At 47.8% G+C, this 10294-nt stretch overlaps 1 protein-coding gene across 2 annotated transcripts in view; it reads left to right on the plus strand.

Annotated features, from left to right (window-relative positions):
* Positions 1-8606: 8606 nt before the first annotated feature.
* Positions 8607-10294, plus strand: part of DNAL4 (dynein, axonemal, light chain 4) — a 15707-nt gene continuing 14019 nt past the window's right edge. The window contains exon 1 of one of the 2 annotated variants that reach the window (XM_011964216.1): positions 8607-8712. The gene's annotated coding sequence lies outside the window, so the exon portion shown is untranslated. The remainder of the gene's footprint in view (positions 8713-10294) is intronic. The other variant, XM_011964215.1, reaches the window with a different exon arrangement.

Consider the following 10294-nt stretch of genomic DNA (forward strand, 5'->3'; position numbering starts at 1 on the left):
TTTTTTTTTTTTTTTGAGACAGTCTCAGTCTGTTTCCCAGGCTGGAGTTCAGTGGCACAATCACGGCTCACTGCAACTTCCAACCTCCTCCTCCCGTGATTCAAGTGATTCTCGTGCTCAGCCACCCGAATAGCTGGGATTACAGGCATACACCACCACACCCGGCTACTTTTTGTATTTTCAGTAGAGACAGGGTTTCACCATGTTGGTCAGAATGGTCTCAAACTCCTGACCTCAAATGATCCACCCACCTCAGCCTCCCAAAGTGCTGGGATTACAGGCATGAGCCACTGCTCCCTGTGACAAGGTTTTCTCTATTTTAAGAATTCATTAAACATTTCCTGTGTTCTAGAAACCATACTGAGAGCTGGGGATTTGGAAATGAACAAGGCAATGGGAGCACGGTGCAGGAGGAAGAACATGGGCTCTCATGATGCAGTTTGGGGCTCAGATTCTGGCTCTGCTACTGAGAGACAGGTGACTGTAGTAAACTCAGAGCCTCAATTTCCCCATCTGCAAAATGGGGACAATAAAACTGTTCTTGCTAGGTGGTAGTGAGAACTAAACAAGAAATCAAGTGGCAAATAACAGCTGCTCAATAAATATAATGATTTTTCCTGCTCCCAGGAGCTCTCAGTCTAGGACAAGGCAGCCATATAGACAAACAAGTGACACTCAAATAGTGGAACTGGAGGTATACCCCTGCGGTACCTGAACAGAGAAACTGTTGTTCGAGTCTATCCGTTTTGCCTGAGTAGGGCAACATGTGTGTGTGCTGTCTTGGGAGAAGCTTCATAACACTCAACACACAGTCACTCCAGGTGTCAAAAAACCTATACTATAATCTCAGGTTCAGATCTTTGCATCCAGCCAAAGATCTATATGATCTTGAATCTCCTTCTCAACTTCCCACTAAGTGATCATCCAGTCAAGCCTTAAATACCTCTTCCTCCAGCAAGAGGACCCAGGAGTCTAGGTCACATAGAGCCCTAAAGACAGGGCTAGAATTCAAGCATGAGTCCTTTTGTTGCAGGGAAAGGAGAAGAGCGATAGACATTTAACCCCCATAAAGTGCTGAGTGCAAGTTATGCCATCCAACCCTCACAATCCTTCCCATTTTACAGATGAAGAGGGTTGGGCTCAGAGAGGTCAAGTGACTTGCTGAGATCACAGATCTGAGAAACTGAGTTTTGAAATCACATCTGCCTTATTCTGAGGCCCCACTGTGGCAGAGGCGCTAGCTGGATATCAATACCTGTTCTCCGATCTCCTTCATGGAAATAGAACTCCACGCACACACCTAGTTTTTAGCTAGGCGCACATATGGCCATCCAGAATAAAGACTACATTTCCCAGATTTCCTTGCGGCTAAGCCACACGACTAAGTTCTGGGCAATGGGATGGAGTAAAATGATGCATGTTGCTTCCCAGCTGAATCTCTAAATGGAGATGGCATGCCCTTCCCCTCCTCTCCCTTCCTTTCTCCATCCTGTTGCATGGGATAGGATGTGGTGTGAAATAGCTTGGGCCATGACGGCAAAACCCTAGGGATAAGAGCATGGACCATAAGCTATATATGGTGAAAAGGCTTTCTCCTCTAACCAAATTTGTGCACGTGTTCATTCATTCATCACACTAACACTCTGCGCCAGACCCTTTGTTAGACACTAGAGTTATGGATTAGTCAGTTCTCACACTGCTATGAAGAAATACCTGACACTGGGTAAATTATAAACAAAAGAAGTGTCATTGGCTCACAGTACTGTAGGTTCTATAGGAAGCATGCCTGGGAAGGCCTCAGGAAACTTATAATCATGGCAGAAGATGAAGAAGAGGCAAGTATGTCTTCACATGGCCAGAGCAGGAGGAAGAGGCATGGGGTGGAGGTGCTACACACTTTTTTTTTTTGAGACGGAGTCTCGCTCTGTCGCCCAGGCTGGAGTGCAGTGGCGCGATCTCGGCTCACTATAAGCTCCGCCTCCCGGGTTTACGCCATTCTCCTGCCTCAGCCTCCCGAGTAGCTGGGACTACAGGTGCCCGCCATCTCGCCCGGCTAGTTTTTTGTATTTTTAGTAGAGACGGGGTTTCACCGTGTAGACCAGGATGGTCTCGATCTCCTGACCTCGTGATCCACCCGTCTCGGCCTCCCAAAGTGCTGGGATTACAGGCTTAAGCCACCGCGCCCGGCCGCTACACACTTTTAAACAACTAGATATTGTGAGAACCCACTCACTATCACAAGAATAGCATCAAAGGTGGAACTCTGCCCCCATCGTCCAATCACCTCCCACCAGGCACCCCCTGCAACACGGGGATTACAATTTGACTTGAGATTAGGTCAGGGACACAAATCCAAACCACATTAGGTTACAAAAATAAATCAGTCACCTTGGCCTTAGGTTTTCTGTGTCTTGTAGTACTTGCCCCCCAGGATTGTGACTGTCTGTGTCTGTCTTTCCATTGGGTTGTGAGGACTGAGTCTTAATAATCCCTATGTCCTCAGCAGCTAACTCCAGCAAAGAATTGGCTATGAAAAGGCAACCAAGTGGAAATTTGAAGGGTGGGAAGGACTTAGGTAGAGGAAGAAGGAGGTTCAGGCCCCATGTGCGTCAGAAGTAACAGAAATTCAACTTGAACCAGTGTAGGCAAAAAGTGGGGCATCTATGAACTCTCATAATCAACCTATGGGAACAGTTGGCCTCAAGGACAACTGGACCTCCAGCAAGACTCTTTGGTTCCCTGTCCCTCATACCTTCTGAGTGTCTGTCTATTTCTCCAGGTTGACTTGCTCTAAGAGGTTCCTTAGTATGCTTAGTTTAAAAAAAACAATCTCAGGGAAGGATTGGGACTGCTCTAGCTTGTATCAGGCATCCTTCCCCAGGGAGGATGAGGTACAATGAATACCATCCCCAACTAGAACCACAGGGTTGAGTGAGGATAGGAGTTCCCCCAAAAAAGAAAGGGTGCTATTTCCCAAAGGGAAGGATGCTAGACAGACAAATCACAAATATCAGGTATTTTCAGCTGCAAGTAGCAGAACATATGGCTAAAATGTGGCTTATACAAGAAGCCTGGATATAGACAACTTCAAGATTGGTAAACTCAGCCACTCAGACACTCCATCAAGCCAGGAACTCCCATCTCTCTGCTTCACCATCCTCCGCATTTGGCTTCCTGTAGCCCTGACCACTCATGGTTGTAGGTTACCAAGACCATTTCAGGATCACGTCATCGCCCAACTGTGTTCAAGACAGGAAAAAGGGGAGGTGATTACCTCATCACATCTGTTTCTTTATGAGGGAGGAAAACTCTCTGGAAAGCCTTCAGAAGGCAATTATGTCTCATTATCCAGAAGTAGGTCACATGCTCAGCCCAAACCCATCTCGGGTATAAATGGGAGTACCATGACTGGTTTAAATTAGACAGGATTCACCCTTTGGGACTGAGCTCAACTTCCCTGAGTATGTGCTACTCAATACCCATACTCAATAGCAACTCTCATAGCAAAGAAGGCTGGGAAGATGGCAACTGGGTGGGTAGGCAGACTCAATGTGCGCATTTCCCTGCTTCCTTACAAACAGAACCACAATTCTATTGGAGGCTGTAATATGCCCTGCTAAAATATATTCTCCAGTCTCCCTTGCAGCTAAGACCATCATGTGACATCATTCTGACCAATGAGATGCCAGAGGAAGTGTCATTTAAGGCCACTGACCCAGTTAGCAATCATTAGTTTGTCCTTTGTCCTTCCCTCTTTTTCTACCTGGGTGCACGTGAGATGCTGGAGGTGTGGGGGTGTGGATCTTGTGCTGGCTCAGCTGGGTCCTTGATGAGACCATGGAGACCCATGCCTGGCAGTCCTGAATTACTTCTTGTTATATGAGAAAAACAGACACTTTGCATTGTTTAAGCCACTATTTTTCCAATCTGTTACTTGCAACTGATCCAATTGCTGATTCCTGGGTGTCCACCATCAGCCACTTTAAACAGCAAGAGCAGCCCAAGAAAGGGTGTAGCTGGTACCTAGGCTAAGTCTTGAAACTGACAAGAGCGGAGTCTGGGAGAAGTGGAGTCTGACCCTCCGCACCTCAGTCATTCATTCACACACTTATTCACAAAGTATTGACTGGGCACCAACTCTTGGTTAGGTCCTGTGTGGTACATGGGATGCAAAGATGAAGAGGGCAAGGCCCTTGCTCTCCAGGAGCTCACAAAGGGAGACAGAATGAAACTCAAGTACAAAATGGTAAAGAAGGGCAGTGACAGAAACATGCACCAGATGAGATCAGGAACACGCACCAGATGACACAGGAACACAAAGGACTCTTCCGGCTGCAAGAGAAGAGATCCCAAAGTATACAAGCTTAGGTCAAAATCTTATGGGCTCATAGAACCAAAAGGAGGGAGGGAGGAGCAGAGGGAGGATGTGAGCAGAGAGAATTCGTGAACAAAGGCAGGGAGGTGAGAAACAGCCTGGTGTGTGTGGAGAGCCATGAGAGTTGGTGTAGTGGAGGTGTAAAGCACAGGGGATGGAGCAGCAGGAAGAAAGAGGGAGCCTGGGGGCCACGCCATGGGGAGGCTTAAATGCCAGGACAGGGCAGGTGAATGCCACCCTTAGGCAATGGGAAGCCATGGAAAGACAGAAGAAGTTACCAGACAGAGGAATGCAGCGGTAAGATTTGGGTTTTGGCAGGGTCATGTTGACTGTGGTACAGAGGATAAATTAGAGAGGGGCAAGACTGCAGCCAGGGAGTCCCACTAGGAGATTGTTGCGCTCATGCAGATGGGATTGTGGTGCTGTGCACATGGAGGGTACCATGAACATGACCAGAAAGGCTGTATCAGGAAACAGTTAGGAGTCGAAATTGGCCCGCTTGATTGACTGGAAGTGGGCGATGGTAGTGGGAAGTGTGAAGGACGACTCCCTGGTTTCTGATGGAGGTAACTGGTGGGAGGTGGGGGGTGGTGCCATTTACTGAGATGGGGAATACAGGAAGAGCAGATTGGAGGGAGATGATCAATTCAGTTTGGGACACACTGAGTTTGAAGGACTTGTGGAGCATTCTGGTGGACGTGGCCAGGAGGCAGCTGAATATTTGGGTCCGGAGCTCCAAAGAGAGGTCTAATATAGAAAGAGAAATACAGGAAGCATCAGAATTTAGAAGGATATTGACGATGGAAACCATGGGAGTGGAGGAGACTCCCAAGGGAAAGTACCTAAGGCAGCAATCCTCAACAAGATATGCAAGGGGTGGCATAGCTCCCTGGGACAGTGTTCAGGATCACCGGGGAGATTTTTTCAAAAGTACATACCCTACCCTCAATTCCAGTAAATACTCCAGGGAATGTGACTCAAGGGAACACTGTTACCAATGAGGAGGTGACCTCAGGTAGAAAGAAATTTGAGAGCATTAGTGAGAAGAAAAGGGGGTCAAGATAGGCACAGAGAGCAAAGAAGGAAGAGTCCAAGAAGAAGGCTGAAAAGGAGGAGAAGTTTGAGGAGATGAAGGAAAGTGAGGTTCCCTTGGTGTTGGGATAGAGCAGTGATTCTCTAGTGTGCACCAGGGGTGCTGATGAGAAATACACATTCCTGCTTTTCACCATTCTGGAGCAGTAGGGCCCTAGAATCTATATGGTTAAGAGTTCTCCAGGTACCACTGATGGGGTAGAGAAGTTCATTTAGATGGGCATGGTCAACAGGCTCATGCCAGCAGTAGGGGCTGGGTCCAGTAAGCTAAAGACTGAAGGATCTATTGGATTCCGCTCTTCAGGAGGTCACTGGTAACCATGGAGGAGGAAATTTCAGTGGTGTCGTGGGAGTGGAAGCCAGATTGCAGTGGGCTGAAGAGTGAATGGGAGGTGAGAAAAAGAAGACAGCAACTGTGGACCCCTTTTGGGAGAAATTTGGATGAGAGACGTAGGCAAGAGCATCCTCCCCCTCAAAGGCTACCTTCCCTCTCCTGGAGAAAGTTGGCAAAGAGGATTAAGGAAATCTGGAGGCTGAGTCAGACATTCCACAGACCATCAGAACGCACCAGGGAGGCATCTTGAGAACCAGCAAGGAACTAGCACCCTTCAAGCTGCCAAGTTTCAGAACCAAACCCCCTGTGCCTGCCCCCTGTCTATCCACTCAAAATCCAATTCACGGTCTCCACCACCATAGTGATCTTTCCGTAGCACAAATGTGACCACATTTTGAAACCCTCCAACAGCTACTGTGCCCATTCTTACCTCGCCCCAGGGGGCACTCAAGTCCCTGAACCTGGCATTCAAAACCCTTCTGACTACTTCCCTACTTCCCTTAGCATCTTCACCCCCATCACCTCCCACTTACACCTACATTCACCCTCCACCCAGACCTCATGGAGCCGCCCACAGTTCCCCAGTGAAACATGCTGTCCCATCCTCAGTTAGCCCCCCGGGGTCATCTTGGACTCAGCCAACTCAAGTACCACACTCTGAGAGTTAGTTACTCCCTCCTTGGGAAAGCCAGAATCTTGCCCACACCTCTACCATAGCATTAGTAGAATGAGTTATTCTATGTCTATTTGTTCACATGGCTGTCTGTCCACTGGACTGTGCCTTCCATGGGATCAAGGTCCTCATCTTACTCCTTTCTGAATCATTAGCACTTGCTAGGGCTGAACTCGCAGTAGATGCTGTAACCACCCAATGGGTTCGCCTTGCCCACTGCCTAGACAGAGTCGATGTATCAAGACAGGGGAATCCCAATGGAGAAAGGTAATTCAAACGGAGCAAGCTGTGTGGGAGAGGGGAGTTTTATTGTTACTCAAATTACTCAAACAGAGGAATGCAGTGGTGAGATTTGGGTTTTGGCAGGGTCATGTTGACTATGGTACAGAGGATAAATTAGAGAGGGGCAAGACTGCAGTCAGGGAGTCCCACTAGGAGACTGCACTCATGTAGATGGGATTGTGGTGGTGCGCACACGGAGGGTGCCATGAACATGGCCAGAAAGGCTGTATCAGGAAATAGTGAGGAGTTGAAATTGGCATGCTTGTGATTGGAAGTGGGTGAAAATAGCGGGAAAGGTGAAGGACGACTCCCTGGTTTTTGATGGAGGCAACTGGGTGGGGGATGGCGCCATTTACTGGAATGGGGAATGCAGGAAGAGCAGATTGGAGGGAGACGATCAATTCAGTTTGGGACACACTGAGTTTGAAGGGCTTGTGGAACATTCTGGTGGACGTGGCTAGGAGGCAGTTGAATATGCTCCCCAAGCATTCAGGGATCGGAGGTTTTAAAGATAATTTTGTGATAAAAGATAATTTTTAAAGATAATTTTGTGGCTTGACAAGTGAGGAATGCTGATTGATCAGGTAGAAGATGGAATCCCGCGGGGGTTGAAGCGAGGTTTTCTTGCTGTCTTCTGTTCCTGGGAGGGATCACAGAACTGTTTGAGCCAAATTACTGGTCTGGGTAGTGTCAGCTGATCCATCGAGTGCAGGGTCTGCAAAATATCTCAAGCACTGATCTTACTTACGTTTTACAATAGAGATGTTATCCCCAGGAGCAATTTGGGAAGGTTCAGACTCTTGCAGTCAAAGGCTGCTGTGTGACCCCTAAACCATAATTTCTAATTTTGTAGCTAATTTGTTAGTCCTACAAAGGCAGACTGTTCCCAAGGCAGGAAGAGAGTCTTTTTGGGAAAGGGCTATTGTCCATTTTGTTTCAGAGTAAAACTATAAACTAAATTCCTTCCCAAGGTTCGTCTGGCCTATGCCTAGGAAGGAACGAGGACAGCTTAAAGGCTAGAAAGGCAAGATGGAGTGGTTTAGGTCTGATCTCTTTCACTGTTATAATTTCCTCAGTTATAATTTTGGCAAAGACGGTTTCAATGCCAGTAAATGTGGCAGTGGGGTTTCACCCCAAGTACTTATCACAATAATAAAAGTTTAAACTATGAAGTATCCCAACTGACCCTTTGATCTACCAATCAAATAATAGAATCCACCAGTTCTTCCCCTTTCCCCTTTTCCTTCTCCGTACTTTCAGATTAATTTTCCCTCCCAAGGGGAAGAAAAGGCAGGCTCTGGACAGCTGTGTCTCAAATTAGATGGTACAAATGTCTCCTAGTGACTAGGGCTAGGTGACCATACAAGGGTGTGGCACAGAGGAAGGAGTCCCTGGGTTCCTTCTCCAGAGAGATTACCTCTATCCTTTACCAAGTTACTTAACCTCTCTGAACTTTAGTTCAGATGGGATGACGAATATTACTACCTAAAAGTACTGTAGTGAGAATCGAGTGAGACATTAATTGTAAAGCCCTACATAAATGCTAGTTATTATTAGGCTTTCCAGATCCCAATAAAGTGGTGGCTAAGTGTCATGACACCAACAAGTTGCATTTGTTATTTCAAATGACTAATGAAACTCCCAAGGCAGTACCGCTTTTCGAAGTTTGTTTCCCTAGAAAAAGAACTTCAATCTGCCCCCAGCATCTTGGGCACGCTTAAGACAACTATAAGTGAAGTCCCGCCTCCCTGGCCTCGCTGTGCAAACGCCTGACTTGTAAGGCCCTTTCACACTGATTGATACTTTTATTCACCAATAATAAGTGAAATTCCCGTCAACGTCCGGTGAGTGGGCAGGACTTCCTTGCTGGTTGCTAAGACACTCTTGTTCCGCTCCTTGACAACCCTGGCGGGGGTGCGCTGGCTGCGGCCCTGGCTCCGGCCCCCGCGGGAGCAGGTGAGGCCCCGGGGCGCGGCGGGCAGCCAGGCGGGGAGGGCCCGCCCGGAGGGAGGGCGGGAGGCAACGCAGGGCGGAAGAGGCCTCGCCCGCCGCCGAGGCCCCACCTCAGTCTCCTGCCTGCTGTTCCCCAGCCCCAGGTCTTCTCACCCTCACCCTCACTTCACCCCCACTTCGGGACCTGCGAGCTCTGTCGTGACAGGTTTGCCATCGCGACTCTGCCGGCTGCTCTTCCCCACCCACTCGAGGCCTGTCCAGCTTCTTGCTCCCACGTCCTCTTTTAGCCAACTTCCCCTAGCATCTTGATCCCCCGACCTTTCGCGAAGTAATCCCCTCTCCCGCGGGGCCGCCATCACCTCGGTCAGACCGCTCCTGGCTTGGAGAGTTGGCGACGACGTACTGGGATTCTGGGCTGGTCATTTTCCCTCTTCGGGCCTCAGTTTCCCCATCTGTAAAGGAGAAGTTGGGTTGAGTGAACTCTAAGGCCTCTTCCACCCTGGCGTTCTGGGATGTCGTTGTTCTTTGACCCAACTTTAGGCTTCCTAGAGGATGTGCTCCCCAATGGGAGGTATCGTGTGTTGCGAAAATAACTTGGCAAATCTAATTTGGATTCCCAGTCTCAAGACCTACCCTACCTGCGCTCTTAATCTGTGCATATGTAAAATCAGTAGACGACGGTGCATCTCCTTTGGGAATTCTGAGGCTAATATGAAGTACAGAGTCCAGTCCAGTATATATTCAATATTTGTTAGTTTCCTTCCTTTGTCTCTTCACCACATTTTCCCTCTCTGGGAAACGTTATCAACGCGATCGGCATGAACTGTCATTTCTCCGGCTGACCCTCTCTGATCTTCCTCCTGGGCTTCCATGGTTAGAGTTACTTAGGGGGTGGGGAGTGGGACAGATGGAAATTGAAATACAGTCATGTACCATATAACAACATTTTGGTCAAGATGGACCGGAGACACCACGCTGGTGCCCTAAGGTTATAATGGAGCTGAAAACTTTCTGTCACCTAGTTACATAGCCATCGTAATGTCAAAGCAAAATGCATGACTCACGTGTGTGGTGATGCTGGTGTAAGCAAACCTACAGTGCTGCCAGTTGTATAAAATATAACACATACAATTGTGTACAGGACATAATACTTGATAATGGTAATAAATGACTGTTACTGGTTTATGTGTTTACTATCCTACACTTTTTATTGCTATTTTACAGTGTACACGCCTCCTACTTATAAAAAACAAAATTTAACTGTAAACAGTCTTAGATAGGTCCTTCAGGAGGTATTCAAGCAGAAGTCTTTATTGTCATAGGAGATGGCAGCTCCATGCGTGTTATGGCCCTGAAGACAGTCCAGCAGGACAAGATGTGGTAGTGGAAGATAGTGACACTGAGGATCCTGACCCTGTGTAGGCTTAGGCTAATGTATCTGTGTCTGAGTTTTAACAAAAAAGTTTAAAATGTTAAAAAAAAAAAAAAAAAAGAGGCCAGGCGCGGTGGCTCACGCCTGTAATCCCAGCACTTCGGGAGGCCAACACGGGCATATCTAGTTCTACAAAGAGAACCACAAACTCAG

This window comes from Colobus angolensis, unplaced genomic scaffold (assembly GCF_000951035.1).
Source record: "Colobus angolensis palliatus isolate OR3802 unplaced genomic scaffold, Cang.pa_1.0 Scaffold65, whole genome shotgun sequence".
NCBI classification, from domain to species: domain Eukaryota; kingdom Metazoa; phylum Chordata; class Mammalia; order Primates; family Cercopithecidae; genus Colobus; species Colobus angolensis.